At 50.0% G+C, this 17,748-nt stretch overlaps 1 protein-coding gene across 1 annotated transcript in view; it reads left to right on the top strand.

The window, feature by feature from the left end:
* Nucleotides 1-2,134: 2,134 nt before the first annotated feature.
* The window catches only part of GLI2 (GLI family zinc finger 2), a 245,874-nt gene continuing 230,260 nt past the window's right edge, over nt 2,135-17,748 (top strand). The window contains exon 1 of the mRNA XM_045825838.1: nt 2,135-2,416. The gene's annotated coding sequence lies outside the window, so the exon portion shown is untranslated. The remainder of the gene's footprint in view (nt 2,417-17,748) is intronic.

Here is a 17,748-nt window from a genome sequence, read left to right as displayed (position 1 = left end):
TGCTAATATTCCAGTAACATGAAATGATTCCCCACATTTCCTGGGGTAGATATGAATAGGGTCATTAAAATATGGCCAAGGAAGGGAGGGAGAGTTTACTTTTTCTGTCTCCTTAGAGTCTGTGTTCTGAAAGCTCAGCAGGAATTTAAACAAATAGCATGGAGGAATGGTGAATCTGATCATATTTAAAGAAAAAGTTGTTTTCAAATTTTGCTTCTCTTTAATAAATACATTGGCTTCTTCAATGTATAGTTTTTTGAAACCCTGCAGATTCCACCCCCCATCCCCCACCTGGAGAGCATATTAGCATCAAATTACATACTTTTTTTCTCTATGTCAAGAAGAAACTGTTGCTTCTCTCATATAAATGAAGGTAAGGGGAAAGAAAGGAAGGAGGGTAAGAGTTTATGGAAATCATCATGCTTCTCCTTTGATTAAAAAGTGGAAAATATCCCTGGTTGGTGTGGCTCAGTGGATTGAGTGCTGGCCTAAGAACCAAAGGGTCCCCGTTGGATTCCTGGTCAGGGCGCTCACCTAGGTTGCTGGCTGAGTCCCCTGTGGGGGGCACGGAAGAGGCAGCCATGAGTTGATGTTTCTCTCCCTCTCTTTCTCCTTCCCTTCCCCGCTGTCTGTAAATAAATAAACCTTTTTTTTAAGCGAAAAATAAAGTTAGAAGACGGTCAATGATGAAAGGAGAGAGCTACTGACAAAAAGGAAGTACATCATTAAAATGGGCCTGTGAAGGTCACACCCCCACAGGGAGGGGAGAATTGGGTTCTGAGCCTTTGGTTCCCCTGCATTCCAGACTAGATGCAACTATAGGAAGAGGGGCTGAGGGAGAGATGCTTCCACCACCCTGAACTGGGTGGATTTGGTTGCACAAATAGTACAACCTACCGACACTCATAGAAGAGGGCATCAGTGCTCTGGCCTTGGACAAGTTTAACTTTTTTAAGGCTCAGTCTTCTCACCTTGTAAAACTGGGTACTAGAGAACCTATCTCACAGAGTTTTGCAGGTTAAATAAAATAAAGAAATAAAACATGTCACCTAGCACATAGTAGGTACTCCACAAATATTAAGAAGAATTTAAAAAATCTCTCAATGAGATGCTTTTTGGGTGAAGACCCTCAGTCCTGGACAGGTTGGTGGCCCCTGAGGGGTTGGGGAACACTTTAGCCAGCTGTTCCTGTGCTTCTCCAAGCTTGGAAGCTCAGTTTTGGACTGTGATGAAGCTTGAGGGCCCAGGACTAGTCACCTAGTTTGTTTAACAAGTTCTCTTACACACACCCCCATACACACTTTGGCCCAAAAATTCTGTGAGGATTTTTCTTCCTTCTTCCTCTGTTGTTGGGTTCTGATTACTTCCATCTGGCTGCGGCAGCTCGAGTGGAGTCTCTAAAAACAAAACAAAACAAAACAAAAACCTTCCTTACAAAATACACATGAACTAACTCTAGAAGGCTGCTTTGCTTCTCGCCAACCTGCGCTCAAGTGGCTACTCCGCTAGGCGTGGCGGGGGGCGCAGGCAGGACCCCCGGCACCTGCCTGGGCTGAGCCAGGGATCACACCCACCCTTTTCCTCTGTCGTGGGTTTTCGCCCCGGTGCCCGAAGATCAGAGTGCACTGGGAGCAGCGACCCGGGCATCTCCTGGAGGAGGAAAAAAAGGGAGGTGGGGAGGGCGGGTGATTTCAGAGATTGAAAACAGAGCAGTCCCTGAGCCTCAGCACCGAAGCTCATCTGACTTGAGTTAGCAACCGTATCCCCCCACCCGCCCACCTCCGCCCAGGCGCCTAAAAAAAAAAAGTGTTGGAGACTGTTGCGTTCTTTCGTTCACTGCTCGAACTTTCCTAGTAGGTGTACGTTCACTACTTCGGGCTGGGGAGGAGCGTCCTCGGCCGCCTCCCCTCGTCTGGGTCCCCAGGGTCCTTCCTCGCGGGCTAGTGCGCGCGGCGCTGGCCGGTGCGTGGCTCCGGGTGTGCTGCGGCCGTGCGCGCGGGGGCGCTGTGCCGACCCGTCGGCGCCTGGATTGCGGGAGTGCTGGAGTTCGCCAGCCGAGGCAGCACGGCTCCGCAGACTTTTTTTCAAACTCCCATCAATGAGACTTCGAGAAGGAGTGGGAGGAGGTGGCGGCGGCCGCTGAGGCAGGCGAGGAAGAGTCGGGCTAGCCGGAGGAGCTGGAGGAAGGAGCGCGGGTCGCGCAGCGCACCGGAGCTTTGGGGTGTTCCCAGCCCGCCTGCTGTAGAGGCGGCCCGACCCCCGCCTGCCTCTCAGTCCCCTCTCTTGCGTGGCCAGACGCGCCGGCGGGACTGATCCCCGACACACGGCAGCCCGCGGCGAGTCGCCGCGCCAGCCAAGTTGGGATGGGGGCTTACAGTCACCGCCTGGCTCCCGAGAGACCACCTGCTTGCTAGAGGTAAACTTTTGTCTTCCTCAGTAAAGTTGCACTGGCCTTCTTTTGCTTGCTTTTCGTTGAGAAGTGCCCCCCTCCCGGCCGAACCCTGGCCGGCTGGGATGCCGTGCGGTCTCGGAGGGTACCTCGGCGCAGGGATTGGGGCACTGGGTTCAGGGGGCCCTGGGGTTAGTGGGGTGGCCCCAATTCGGGCTTTAGCCAAGGCGGGCAGGGACGTAACGCGGGGGTTTGAAGACTAGGAATTCTTGGCCAGGGTTGGGGGCGATTTTTCAACTTGGGGGAAAGAGCCTCTGTCCTCGAGGTGTACCGCCGGGGCCGGCCCTCGCACCGGAGCCCGGGGCTGTTTTTGCAAGAGGTGTGTGGGGAGGCTTAGTACCGGAGGCTGAGAAGCTGCGGAACTCTGAGAGGTGGACAGTAGAAGTACGCCTTAGGAAAGTGTGTTGTGCGTGAGGGGCTGCAGCCAGCCACTAGTGAACTTCTTACTACACTTCTCCGAGCGACCCGTCCCGGAGCCCTGCCTTTCTTTCTTCCTCGCTCCTTCTTCCCCCTCATCAGGCCTTGCCGCCCCCTCCCCCTCGGTCAGCTCGCCTCGCCTCTCGGTTCACCCTCCTTGCTTTTTCCCCTCCTCCTCCTTCTCCCCTCCGCCCCGAGATCCGCTTGACTTCCCGAAGGGATCCTCCCGTAATCCCTCGCCGGGTCCTCGGGTCCCCCCACCCTCACTTTCATCCCCGCCCCCCACTCATCGCCCCCCCCCCCCCCGCAACATCCCCCACCCCGGGCCAATCGCTCAACAAGTATATTTGCTGAGGAATTTGAAAAATCCACTACTGCAACTTGATCTGTGTGTGATGGATGGGAGAGGCGCGGAGAGAGTTGGGCGCCAATCCTATTAAGGGTTTAGGGAGGGGAGCGTTTTCCATGGATGGGGGCGGGGGTGTGAGGAGGGGAGGAGGAAGGAGCGTGTGTGTGTGTGTGTGTGTGTGTGTGTGTGTGTGTGTGTGGTGCGCGCGCGGGCTCCGGCAGCGCCAGGGAACTGTAAGTCCACCCAACTCGGCGCCTTTTCAGCGGGGCAGGAATTGCTGTCATTTCCTAGGAAACCCGACTTTTACTGCGCGAGTATCTGGATCGAGCCGCGCGATTTACCCTGGTGATTCGCCGCAGAGAGGTTCGCCGGCCTGGGGTCTCCCCCAGAGTGCTTCCCCCTACCCCTGTCTCTTTTGTATGATTCTTATGGGGTTCTCGGAGTTGATCCCGGCTGGAATAGAAGATCTTCCCCTAGCGTCTAGTGCCAGCAGTGGGGGTCTTATTCGCTCCTCTGCCTTCTTGCCCCAGCAGCGCGCTCGGTGTACCGCCACCCGTGCGGGCTTTGCAGCCCGGTGGCCACAGTCCTGGGCCTCCCGCCCGCTGCCCTCGCGGGCCGTGTGAAGATTTAATCCCGACAGCTTCAGATAAAGGAAGCAGTTGTAAAACGCTCATATACTGTTTGCAGACGAGGCTCTGGGGGATGTTGGAGAATTTGAAAGTAAACGTTTCCCTCGCAAGCGGCATAAAATAGTGTTTAAACAAATATTGTATTGGCATGCTCAGGGGGCTTGGTGCCAAAAAGTAAAGTAAATAAACTGTAAAATCCAAAATATACAGCGTTGGAAAGCGGGAGAATAGGAGGGTCCGTCACAAGTCCTGTAATGAGGTTTGTTTGTTTTCGGCCACCTCACCTACAAGATCCCTCCCCTACCATTGCCTCACCTTGGCTAGGAGTTCCCTTCCCTCTACCCGTGTCCGGAAGCCTCCTGGGGCCGAGGGTGGCCTTGCAGTTGTTCACTCTGGAGGAAATTCATTGTGTTGCTACCTAGGCAGGTCTCCCACGGGAGGGGAAGGCACCTTGGTTAATCCAGGCTGCTTTGAGTTTTGATGCTCTCTAGGCTTTCCCAGCTTCTGGTTTGCCCTGGGGCAGTAACTCTACACAGTTTAATCTAGAACTGGCAGATGCGTCTTCTCCAGGGCCTTTCTCGTTCTTGGGCCTCTGACCGCTCTTCTTACTCTTCATCTTTCTTGCTTTCGTTTTACTAGACTTGCAGCTTCTCCCTCCTGCGGCTGAGGGTTACAGGAAATTGTGGAGATGTTCTTGCTGAGATTTAAATTCCACTTAAACCGAAACATAGGGAAAGTTGTCACTTGTCTGAGAGTTTCAAGTGAGTTAATTTTGTAATATTTAGGGTGGCCTTGTATTTCTCCTCTGCTTTAAGAAATATGCTACTTTTGTGAGGTTATTTAGTGGTTCTTGGGGGTGTAACGGATGTGGATAGATCCCATTCTAGGTGAGGAGCCTGGGGCCCAGGAGATATAGCCCTCAGGTGAACTGGCCCTCCCTTGGTCTGGCATCTGAGGGAGAGTCTATGGTGAGAGCATTCTGTTTTCAGTCAGTGGGTGCGAGTAAGAGGGAGAAAGACACTCCTAGACCAGGGCCAGGCTCACCTAGAAACAAGGCGGGACTATTAGAGATGTTTTTATCTTCCATGGGAATTGTTTTGAGGGGCTTTCACACAAAGTTCAGACTCCTTCTGCAGAGCCTCCCAGGCTGTTTGCAAACTCACACTGACTCTGGCTGTGGCCTTGGAGGGAACTTTTGACTTGTCCCACCTTGAAGTGTGTGTGTATGAAGTTAGACTAGGCCCTTCTGGCCTGCTGGCTTTAGGATGCAGTGCCACTCTACTCTCTCAGGGATGCTCCAGACCACTTGTTGGCGAGCACTGAACGGAGGAGGTCCTTTGAGTTGCCTGGTTAGAAGAGCCTGTCAGTGAGCTGCTCACTGCCTGGCTTGGGGGGCTTGGCCCGGGAGATGTGTACTGTAGCTGGCTTGTTTGCACTGTGGACTGAAAAATACACAACTACTTCATGCTTTTTGTGCTACCACAAGTGCCCTGTATACAGAGTAGCCCCCAGGGCTGAATTAACAAACCAAGGGATTCAGCACGCAGGCAGACAAAATTGGATATTTGCCTAATAAACACCCTTCATCCGTCAGGGCCTGTGGGGGCAGCAGCGGGGGTGGGGGGCGGGTGGTGGAATTCACCTCACAGATGGCAGCAATTCCCTTTCAATGGGACCTGGAGGTTGTCCTGTGCACTTTGAAAGCCTGTGTAACCCCTACACAGGTGGCTGGCTTGTTGGAGCTGCAAACCCGAGTCCTGCATCTGTATGTATTCTTGGGGTGGGGCAGCTTGTCTTTTCCTGGAGAAAGTGTGTGTTCAGCGGGGCTTCTTTCATTTGAGTGGTGCTCACTCATGACGCTGGCCTGAAGGACATAGAGCAAACCAGCCTTGCTTCTTTAGGTTGGGGGGCTGTTTCTACCTGAGCCTCAGCCCGTTTCTTGGTGCCTGGGGCCCGCTAGGCCAGGTGGACCAGGTGGACCTTGGGTGGACAGCTGCAGCTGTTCCCGCTGGGCCAGGGCCCTTTGAAAAGGAACCCCAGGGAAGCAGTTTCCCTTTCTTCTTTTCAGTGTGTCAGAGACATGGACAAATGAAACATGTAAAGAATGCCAGAGGGAGAAATTGTATTCTCAGATTCTAGAAAATGCAGAGAGGCAGAATAGGGGATTGTACCAGCAAGCAGAATATGCAGCAATTTCAGTGAGCAAGGCTCACGGCTTCTAAAAAGCTCAGGAGGAGCGTGGAGCATTGCTCTGTGACGGTTTCCTCATTGGACAGTCGTGTTTGGTAGTGTCTTTTGATAAAGAGCAACAGCTTTATGGTTTTCAAGTAAACACAGGACTCCAAATTCAATATTTCTCATTTTCTCTGAAATTAATTTGAGTGTTTGCTGTGAAATATAAAGGATTTAAGAAGACAAATCACTGGTCATTGTTTTTAGAGTCTGAGGGTGACAAAAACATCCTTAACCTTCAAAACTATGTTTAAAGCCATGGGGAATATGCCAATGATAACGGCATATTTTATGCGTGGTTAGCATCTTACTTTCCCCAGTTCCTTCATCAACAAAAGCGTCCCCAATAATCCTGTGTGCATTCCGAGTCTAGTTTCTTTTATACAGATGGGGAAAATAGCCCATTTAAGATGTGACCAAGGAGTACATATCAGACTGTCTTGTGATTTTGGTTGAAGTTGGATAAATTAATGTGGTTTTGTGTGGGTGCATGTGTGTTGTTAAAAAAACAGGTTGCTGGGAAAAGTGTTTTAACTGAGTGCCCGGTTTCATGCATTAGCATAAGAAAAAAGTTATAGTGCATTTACTATTGTCTTGAATGAAGAGTTTCAGCAAGGAGAAGGGAAGCCCAAAAAGCACGATGGTCCACTGAGATTCGTCAGTGGCCCCAGCTGGTCATCTGCTGAAATCGGATATCACTTTTATCTTGCTTTTCCATTCTCTGGTCTTTTTCACACGTTCACTTTTGTCAGGGTTTATTGATTATGTTCTCTGCAAATCTGTGGAAAATTTAATGAACCAAAAACAGCAGTAAAATAAAGGGGACTTTTTATTCATTAGCATAGGATTGATTTCCCCCTTTGGGCTTGGGCCCCTGGCCTCCCAGAGTGAATGTGGTGGAGGGCCGGTGGCCCTGCTGCAGGCAGAGGTGGGGCCTCCCCAGTCCGGGGCCTCACTGCTGGCCGGGATCAGCTCAGCACCGCACCCCTCACCCCAGCCCACGGCTGTTCCCAGCCAGCCTGAATCTGCCATGCTGTGGACCCCAGCATGCTCCTCCACGGTCCTGGCTTAGTGGGCTGTGTTGTGTGTATGTGTGTGTGTGTGTTTGTAGGTGGGATCTTTGTGTTCTCCAGCCATACAGATCATCTGAGTTCCTGGGCCTTCCCTGGGACATAGTTAAGTGTCTCTCTTTCCCCAGCCCTAGCTCTCAAACCTGTAATTAAGCAAAGCCCCTGGTGTGATTATGCTTTGCTGACTTGGCTGGGTTTGGAGCTGCTTCCCTCTATGAAACAAGATGAACTCTTGCTCTTTCCAGAGGCTTCCTGGGCAGCCTGCCGTACAATTTCATTGTACATCTGTTTGTCTGTCTGCCTCCCCCTGCTCTTTTTTTCTCCCTTTTCCTCTCTCCTCTATGACTGACTTTCTTTCTTTCTTTCTTTCTTTCTTTCTTTCTTTCTTTCTTTCTTTCTTTCTTTCTTTCTCTCTTTCTCTCTTTCTCTCTCTCCCTCTCTCTCTCCTCCCTCCCTCCCTTCCTTCCTCTTTCCCACCTTTCTTTCCCCTTCCCCTCCCTCTCTCTGTCTTTCTCCCTTCCCTCTTGTCTTTTCTTTTTATTCCCCTTCCCTCTTCCCATCCTCTATCTCCTATTTCCTTTAGTATTTTTAAATTTTTCTCCCTTTCTCCCCGACACTCCTCTCCACCTCCTTTGTTTCTCTTTCTGTCTTTTTCTTTCTGCTTCCCCCTCCTGCCTGTGTTTCCTGTCTGGCTCCTTTCCCTCTCCTTGGGTATCCTCCATCACCTGCCCTGCGGAGGACTGGTCCTGGAGGTCTGGGGGAGGCGGGTGCCCAGCCCATGAGGACTGAGCCCCAAGTGCCAGCGAGCCGGCGCTGCTTTCTTCCCACCTGCCTGCAGGCTTGGTCTGTGGCGCCAAACAATGGCCACATTGTCCCAGCAGTGCACCGGCCACTCGCCAGGGCTGCCTTCGGCTAGTGGCAGCAGGCTGGACCTTGCTCGTGGCAAGCTGGGAAGAAAGCCAGTGGCCAGATCCAGAGCAGCCCACACCAACCCTTTGTCATCGGGGAAAGACCCGAGCGTGGTCGTGGGGTTCCCTCTGGGAGCAGACCCTACGAGCCTGTGCCTACCTGGGAAAGGCGTGTTTTCTAAAAGGTGCTCCCACCCGTGGACTGCAGCTGATTCCCCTCCCCCTTCCCATTGGCTCGCCTTTCCCTTACCCCGCAGATGGGGTTTCAAGTTTAGTTTACAGCTTGCAGTGTGAATTGAGAGCGTTTCACCAGAGCCAGGAGAGAGAGGGGCCATGTTGCCAAACTTTTGGTGGCTCAGAAACTTTTTCTGTAACGCATCAGGGAGACTGGTTACCAGGAAGGCCTCTTTATGCCTTGTCCCCACCCGAGAGGCAGAAAAAGAATGGTGGTGTCTCAAAATAGTACCCTCCTGTCCCCGCCACTCGACTTGACCTGTAGGGATTGGAGACTTCTTAGCGCTCTGAAAAAAAAGGTCTCTGAATGCTTAGGATGTTAAAAGAGCATCTGTCCCGGGTCCAAGCAGATGCTTAGCAATGCTTCTTTGTGTTGTGGACAATGCAATAAGTCAGCTCGACTTTTGAGCCGCATTTATAAGGAACTGTAAGGGCCGCTCAAGTACACTTGTGTTAAGTTGAATTGATTGAAATTTAATGTCGGTTAGTGGTGATGAATGGTAATGATTTTCCAGAGTATCTTTGGCATACTTGACATTAATAACTGGAGAGTGTGTGCACGCGCACTGAGAGCCTGCTACACACGTGAGGCGGCAGCATTATTCATCTTCCCAGATGCCAGTCCTTCGTCTGCTTTCTGCTTCTGAGATCCTTTTCCTTCTCACCATAATTCAGTTGTTTGGATGATTTTAAAAAAAAAGAGGAAAAGAACGAAAGAGAAAAATCTTTCTCCATTGAGCACGTACATCATGTCAACATAATTTTGAGCTCATGATTTTTTTCAATTCCTACATAAATCAGCTTCTAATATACAGAATGTGATGAATTTGTTTTAGCTGTCATCATGAATTAATGTTATGCAAATAGAAGCTTTGCAGGTGAAATGATTTACTTAATAATTTCAACTTCTAATATTTAAACTCATTCATTATGTTGGGAGTTAAAAAAATGTTCATATTTTTAAACCTGAGATAGGGAGATTAGTATGCAAGTATTTCTAGTGTTGGCAGACCTTGATGGCCAGGAAACAACTCTTAATTTGTTGATTCTTGCTTTGAGAATCTTCAGTTCACCAAGCAGTGGTTTCGAGGCCGGGGATGGAAGTGTTACCAGGTTCCATCTGGGGGAGATCACAAAGGCATTTAAACAGTTCCAACATGGTCATCAAGGTACCATATCCCATGAGACTGAACTAGCTCTAGCTCCACTTTGGGAATGAAGGAAGGCTTGAAGGATGAGGATGGCTGAGCCGGGAGGAGAAGGGTGAAGGGGCTCTGACGCCCCCTGTCTCCATCTGCATCATTGGCTAGTTAAGACTATCCTAAGAGCCAGTCATTAGTACCTGCCTATGAAGGTGGTAGTGGTGTAGAAAGTTGGGTGGACCTCCCCCTACCCTGACTCCCACACCCCTGCCATAACTGCTAGGAAGACTTTCTTATATATTGTTCTTTCAGGCTGTTTTCCTCTGGAAAAAGTTGAAGAAGAGAGTACAAATGATGGATAAATGCACTATGAAGAGAAATGTGCCTGAATCCCTTGGGGGAGAGCAAGATTACTCACTCAAGAGCTAGGTGACCCTGTGCAAGTTGATTTACCTCTCTGTGGCAGGAGGGGCTGGCAAACAGGCTCTCCAGCTTCAGAATCCTGGGAGCCAGCACCCCCAACCTTTGACAGCTCTCTCTGAGAATCAGGGTAGGACGACCAGCGACTGGAGGAAGTCTGATCTTTGCTTGTCATTGCTTCTGTTTCTGGGCACAGCACAGTGAAGCACCTCTGAAGGAATATGCCCCACCTTCCCCTGCCAGTCACTCTCCTTAGCCAGCTGTAGGGCTGGGGCATCTCCAGATGTGGTCACAGGGTGAGCCTGGATGGGGGTGCACTTGGGGACATTGGAGAAGGCGGGGAAAGCACTTGGCCTGTGATGGCCTTTCGGACTCTCCTGAAGGCCACAGACAAGTTGAAGGGAGGCCTGACACATAAATATGTCTCAAATCTCTGAAGATCAGGGTAGCGTTTTTTGACTTGACTTCTCTAAAGATTGAGGTCATTGCAGTCTGATGACAGGTTGAAGGCACATCATTCAGACAGTTCAACTGACAGTGGTGGCTTGTGCCATGGTGATACATTGTATGTCCAAGCAGTATTTAGGGCTGGTCCCAGCTGTCTGAGGAGATCAAGGTGAGGGGACTTCTCCGGTGTTCATTGGCTGAGGTGGTGTGCCTGCATTGACTATTTATGCTGGGAAGGAAGAAGTCCGACTCAGCGGTTTTGCAGCCAAGGGTTTTCAGGTTTGCTGATGGTAGGATGGAGCAGGGTGGTAGGGTTTGAATGTAATTCAGATTTGTTCATCTGTCAGTGTAGCACATAATATAGTATTTAGGTTAAGCTTCCTGTTAAGTGTGAATGTGGGATATGTGATATGTTTGTTTAGGCTGATATACATATGTATCAGTAAGAATCTTACCTACCAGATCCCTTTATGAAGATTTTTTTTTCTTCTATGAGACACTTATACCAAGAACAGAATGAAGTCAGAAATGGGAACGAGTTATAGAGGCAAAGCTGAGCTGAAGGCCTCAAGCATCTCCTAGTTGCCTGGGCCTCCTGGTTGGGATTCAGTTGGAAAACTTGTTAAAATTCAGATTCTCAGGCTCCAGCGAGAACCTACTGAATGAGGATTCCTGCAGAGTGGGGCCCTGAGGCCTGCAACTTATCAAGGATTTTAATGGTGGGGTGATCAGGATAAGTGTTTTCTTTCTGTGATTTTCGCATCAACAGAGGAATAGCACTGACATCTGTATGGCTGGATGGACACCCGGGGATTGGCCTCAGCAGACTATAAGACTTGCAGCTGCCTGGCCAGCTATTAGTGGACAGAGGTTGGGGCAACACCAAACTGGCTGAGAACTGAGCTGCTTCTGCTCCAGAATATCATGGAGAAATGGGTTCTCTTTCCCAGAACAGTGGCCAAGACTGTCAGGTGGCTCTGGCAGTCACTGGCTTTGCTGTGGAAGACAGCCTTCAGGCCCTGGAGAAACCAGAGAGTAGTGAGCATGTGAGACCAGCACCTTAGTTTCTGTGCTGTGAGTTCTGGCCTGGGGCTCCCCAGGTCAGAAAGCCCCCTTTCTTTTTTTCTGTGTGAGAAACTGCATATGCTGATATCATGATGGCTGTCTCTTTGTTTGAAGGCCGAAGTGGCCAGAAACTGGATCCTCTTCAGGTCTAGTTTGCTGTTTCACAGTTTGAGCAGGCCTTTTGGTAGCTTGGCCCACCCTGAGGTTTGACTCAGGGGTGCATCTGTGATGTCTTTAGGGTTCCCTAAGGAGGGTAGGACGGAAGTAGACTGGCAGGAGTGAGAGGGCGGTGAGGGGAGCTGGTGCCTGCTGGCCTGCCAGAGCTGTGAAGGCCTCAAGCCCCAGAGCTGAAGGGAGCCTACCATGAGTAGGGAATGGGCTAGGGGGGAGGGCCTCCCTCTCTGCCCACCCCACCCAGGAGGTCAGCCTGTGGTTCATGTGCTCCACAATCCTGGCCCCTGCTCACAGCACTGCTCCCTGCACCCTGTCAGCATACTTTAAGAGTGTCCTGTCTCCTCACTATGACTTGAGTCTCCTTTGGAGCAAGAAGGCAAGAAAGAGCCTGGATGGGTGTGGGACAACTGGAGCATGGGAACATGCATGGTTTCGCTCTGTGGCCCTCACTTCACAGCTCAGAGTGAGTCCTTACAGGTGTTTTGTTTGTTTGTTTGTTTGTTTATTAAATCCTCACCCAATGATATGTTTATTGGTTTTGGGGGCGGGGGAGACAGACAGACAGACATTGATGTGAGACAGAAACATCCATTGGTTGCCTTCCATATATGCCCTGACTGAGGATGGAACCCAAAACATAGGTATGTGTCCTGACAGGGAATCAAATCTTCAGGCTTCTGATGTGTGGGACAGTGCTCCAACCAACTGAGCTACTCAGCTCTAGGACCTTACAAATAAGTTTTAGTATTAAACAAGGCTTTGAGTGAGAGCCCAGCATGGCCTTGGCTCAAGGTCAGGGTCCTGGACATGGCGGCCTTTCGGGCTCTTAAATGCGTCCAGCTGATGACATGGACCAGCTTTTGGGGGTTTTTGTGATTTGTACTGTCCTGCACTGCACTCTGTTACCTTTATGCTAATATTTCAAGTACATGTTGGCAAGAACTTCAAGAGAGCATAAAAAGAACTTTCATATGTTTGCACGTGGGACTTGTCGAGGTGTTGCATCCACTGTGCATTTGGTTGAGATGGTGGCCATTCAGAGGGCTGAGCTGAACTGAAGGTGCGGCACTCTTGCCTGCCCATGTGTGCACAGTTCCTCTGCTCAGTCCACACTCCCGAAGGCAACTCATAAAACAGATGAGGGCCCACTGCCTGGTGGCTTCCCTGGTACTGAGGGACCCATGGAAGTAGAGGCAGGCTGGTGGCATCTCTATCTCCTTCTGGTTTCTGGAAGCTGCATCCTTCCTCCGATCTAGCCTCTCAGTCCCCGGACCCTCAGGCTCCAGCCCCAATCCAGCTGTTTTGCCCAGAGCAAATGAGGCCCAGTGCTCCAGTGTGGTGCTCCCTCATGGCCACTGCATGCCCACCTTCAAGGGGCCCACTTGGCAGTAGAGCTGGATTGACACCCGGTCCCTTTGCAGTCTCAACTAGGAGCTTTGCTTTGCCAGGCTTGAGGGTCCCGACTGACATACTCCCCTCCCATGGTGTGAGTCCTGTTTACTATGGTTTTGTAGTGAGAATTGGGTTCTCAGACCACTGCCCAGCCATGGGCAGCTACTAGCCATCCTCATGGAGCTGGCAGCCCGCCTGAGCACCGTGTATCCCCACAGGCTGCCTGGCCACCTGCCCAGCCAGGCCTACAGAGCACCTGCTGTCCTGCCCAGCCCTACTTACCCTGAGGGTACCTCAGGTTTCCCCAGTGGCCCAGACCCTGCTGGTCCCTCTCTCTTCTGTTTCTGTTTCCTTGGGTTTTACTTTACTTAGGTTTAAGCATCCTTTCATTTGGCTTGGGGGTTCTGTGTTCAAGGTCTGAACCCTGGTTTAGAACTTGAGGATTCAAGCAAATGAATCTTTTGATGTAAAAATATTAAAAACAGTAACAAAATGTTTTTTCTACATGATCTTAAAACTAAGACATGCCTTTTATTGCTCAAAAAGTTATAAAGTAAGGAAAAGCATAAAGAGGGAAATTTTATTAAATTGTCTCCCAGTCTCTTTTTCTCTGGTTTTGTATGAAATATTATTTTTGCTCTATATTTTCTTAAAAAATGAAATTATATTATGTATATAGCCTTGTAATTATTGATTCACTTAACATTATATCATGAACATTTTTCCATGTTATTAATGAATAATTTTATGTGATTTTTAAAAAAGTGGCTACATAATATTTTTGTCTGCTGTTGTCATATTTTGTTTTACCTTCTTTGAATCCTTGGACCTGCAGATTGTTTCTAATTTTTGTTACTATAGAGAATGCTGGAGTAGACATTTTTATGTGTAAATGTTTACCTGCAATTCTGATTATTTCCTTAGAATAGATTATTAAAAGTGGAATAACTTGGCCAAACTGTTTGGACAGCTGTTTTGAGGCCCTGGTTAGGCCTTAGTGGATTTCCAGTAGTATCTTCCTGGCTTTCCAGGAGAGACTGAAGATGTTAGCTGGAGGTTTTCAGGACAGCAAGGCACAAATTGATGCAAAGCAGCTGAGTGCCTTCTGCAGGCCCTTAGCATGAAGTCACCTGGAGATATGGCCTCACTTTGCAGATGGGTGAACTGAGTCTCAGAGACACTGGGTGATCTCCAGCTTTGCCTCAGCAGTGGGAAGCAGGGCCCTGAGCTGACCTGGGTTTGCAGACACCCAAACTAGGATGCTCTCCTGCAGCGGGTTTCTGAGTGCTACCATGGAAGCAGTTGGTCTGCCATAGACAAGGACTCCAGCTGTGATCCTCAACAGGGCTGTTTGTTCCCCAGGGGATGTTTAACAACGTATGGAGACATTTTTGGTTGTCACAACTGTGAGGTTGCTACTGGCATCTAGTGGGTAGAGGCCAGGAATGCTGTTCAACATCCTGCAATGCACAGGGCAGCCCCCATGTCAAAGAATTATCTAGCCTTAAATGTTACCAATGCTGCAATTGAGAAAGGTCCAACAAGGGCTCCCCTCATCCTATCCTGCCCCCCTCCCCCCTACACACACCAGGACTCTGCCACCGGGCTTCCTCTTCCGGCGGGGGCTGTCAGAGCAGGCAGCAGCACCTTTTTCACACATCATTCGCACACCAGGCTGGCAATCTTAAACCTTCTTTCCTGTGCCTTGAATTTGAAACAATGTGGCATTTGCCATCAAGAGGAATTCCTTGTGCAATCCATCAGTCAATCAGCTAGCACTTACTGGAACATCTGTTACGTGCCTGGCACTTATTAAGCTCACTGCCTCAGGTGCACACCTTGCTAACTTGGTTAACAGCTGGAGGCCTCTGAAATCCCAGCAGGTTTCTCAAATGTGCATCTTCCTTTGTTACCCTCCATGCCTGGCAGGGAGGCTACTGTAGGAAAGTCATAAATTCACCAGCATGACCTCGAAAGGCAGCTACCTAGGAATATTGGCCAGGAGCAAGAATTGTCTGTTTTCCTGGCCCAGGCTGATACGTTCCCACTTCACCGTGAATTTTGTCCCAGACTCTTCCTGGCAGCTATTAGCTGGGAATTGCAGAGTCCTGGGTCAGAATAATGAAGAGCCTTAGGGTCTGGGCCTTGGAAAGTGGCACATTTATTTAACCAGACAGTGTGTCTGAGCAGCTGGGAAGGTGTCCTCCAGGAGTGGACCAGAACGGGGTCTCCAGAAGGGATAGGGGAAGGAGGGGTGGTGGCGCAGGCAGAGGAACTTGGGCAAATGGACACAGAGGGTCATTTCTGGAACCTCCAGGGGATCAGTTCACTTGGAGGTGAAGTGTGAGGAGGGTCAAGCAGTCTGCAGAGGGGCCCTTTATGAAAGCCTGGGGATGCCTTGAAGGGGAGGCTTGGTGAGTCCCAAGGATGGCTCTGCCACCTGTCACTCGTATCCTTTATGTTCAGGTCACGGGGCAGAAACGTGTGGCGGACCCAGATTTCTTCTGGGGCTGGGACATTTGGGATCTAGATGTGCAGCAGAGTGATCATCAGCTCTCCTTCTTAATTCTCTCCTCTGTGATTTGGGCTGACTCAGTTCCTCAGGTTTTTTCCTGCCAGGCAGACCAGACAAAACTATGGAAAAGAGGGAATTCCCAGCAAATATGCACATATCTCTTCGTCCTGCTTACAACCTCTGCCCATCTGCAGGCAACGCATGTGGTATTTTCTCCCAGCCTGTTCCCAGCCTGATCCCTGAAGATAAGTCCCTCTAAGCATCGCTTTTGGGCCTGTTGCAGGGAGTGGCTGGTGGAAAATGGAAGAGATCAGCCTGGTTCTTAGAAAACCCTCTACTGTGATCCTCAGGAATACCTTCGGTGACTAAGGGTGGTAGGGTCATCCATCCATCCTCGTATCCATCCAGCATCCAGCTGTTCATCTGTTCATCACCCATCCGTTCATCTGTTCATCCGTTCATCACCCATCCATCCTCCACTCATTGATTATAGAGATTTTAAAGGCCTTTGCTGTTCGTCTTTGGCACACCCTTCCTCTCCTGTCCATGAAACCAGTAACTCAGCAGTCACCTCCTCCATGTAGTCCGCCCTGCCTCAGACCCAGGTCCCAGTCTTCCCTGGTATTTCCCTTGCTTATAACACTCGGTAATACATTCTTGCCATTGTCTGTTCATTTGAGCTTAGTAAATGTTTGCTGATAAATGAATTCTGGAAAATTTTTCAGTGGGAAAACATTTCATTTGTTCTGTTTCTTTGACACCTCTTTAAACAAATGAGTCAGCCAAGCAGTCTTCATATTGGCTTCCTTGATTTGAGAGAGCAGGAGCAATTGCTTTTAAAATGATCAGTTTGTAATATAACAGAATTGTGTTTTTATATAATTTAAGTATGTATTATAGCTTATTTGGGCCTCTCATGTTAACTTTCTGTACCATATTTTTATATCGCTTTGTGGGGTTTTGAGGTGAGAGGCATGATGTTTTGATAGAAAAATCATTGGAGCCCTAGCTGATGTGGCTCAGCTGGTTGGGCATTGTCCCCCAAACCAAAAGGTTGCTGGTTTGCTTCCTGGTCAGGGCACATGCCTGGGTTGTGGGTTCAGTTTCCTGTCGGGGCTTGTACGGAAGACAACCATTGGTGTTCCTCTCTCACATCGATCATCCCTGTTTCTCTCCCTTCCTTTCTCTCTGCCTTCCCCCTCTCTAAAAACAAATCAAAATAAACAAAAGAAAAAGAAAAAGCATTGGAAATGTGGTGAGGTGACCAGGAGCCTAGCCTGGCTTTGCCTGGAAGCAGGTGCCGTCCTTCCCGGAGCCTCTCCTAGTTTGTTCCATGCCTGTCGAACGAGGCAGTTGGAACACATCACTGGGAGCACTCTCTAGGCCATGACACTCAGTGCCTGGGATCCCAGACTCTCTATTTCAGTGGTTAGCGGGCCGCACTGGGGTTTTTGGACTCATCGACGGTCGTTTCACTGACTGACCTGAGTAAGGAAATAGCCCTTGACCCCATTGGCAGATGCATGTATGGTACTGCCACCCCTAGGGATGGGACGCCCACCAGGGGAACAGCCTGATGCAGCAGGAGTTTCTTTCACTTTACAGATGCTATGGAGGCTTCCTGGTTTTATTGCAGTTGTCCAAGGTCCCCAGATGAGGAGAGCCGGGGACTCCCCTCCCCTTCCAAGGGCTGGTTTCCCATCCATAGGGGGCTCTTCCATACCTTCTGGGCAGAGCCTTTGTCTCAGCAGAGACCCCCTCTGCCCAGGGGGCCTGGACAGTTGGGAATGTGATCTGGCCATCAGTCGCAGCCTGCCTCCTCTGCCTCCTGCTCCAAGAGGAGATCTGCCCACACTTTGTCCCTTCTGTGGCACCCAGCTCTGTGAGGGTGGGCAGTGAGCATCTTCCTTGGGTTTGTTCTTTCCCGGGCTAGCCCCAGCATCTGTTTTGGCATGTTCGAGCCCTCCATGTTCCATGTAACTCAGCTTGGCATCTGTTTGGTGCCCTGGTACATAGTCAGCATTCAGTAAATCTTGGTCATTATTATTAATATGGTAGCCCCAGTGGGCACCACATATTTGGCAGCTACATCACACTAGTGACTCATTGAGACTCCTGTGTACCCCAAACCTAATTCTCATTTAGTGTGCACTGCTGGTTTAAGCCAGCGTCATCATCCCACTGGGCCTTCAGAACACAGTTACTGTAGAAGGACAGACATCTGGGAGGGCAGAGGCTATGCTCACCAGAGCCTGGACATGTTTGTGCTCTTGTTTCTGTCCGAGAAAGTCGTTAGTCATTAGCA

The sequence above is a fragment of the Phyllostomus hastatus genome, unplaced genomic scaffold (genome assembly GCF_019186645.2).
Source record: "Phyllostomus hastatus isolate PE091 unplaced genomic scaffold, TTU_PhHast_1.1 phas_scaffold_60, whole genome shotgun sequence".
In the NCBI taxonomy this organism is placed as follows: Eukaryota; Metazoa; Chordata; class Mammalia; order Chiroptera; family Phyllostomidae; genus Phyllostomus; species Phyllostomus hastatus.
This window is presented reverse-complemented; position numbering and strand designations above follow the sequence as displayed.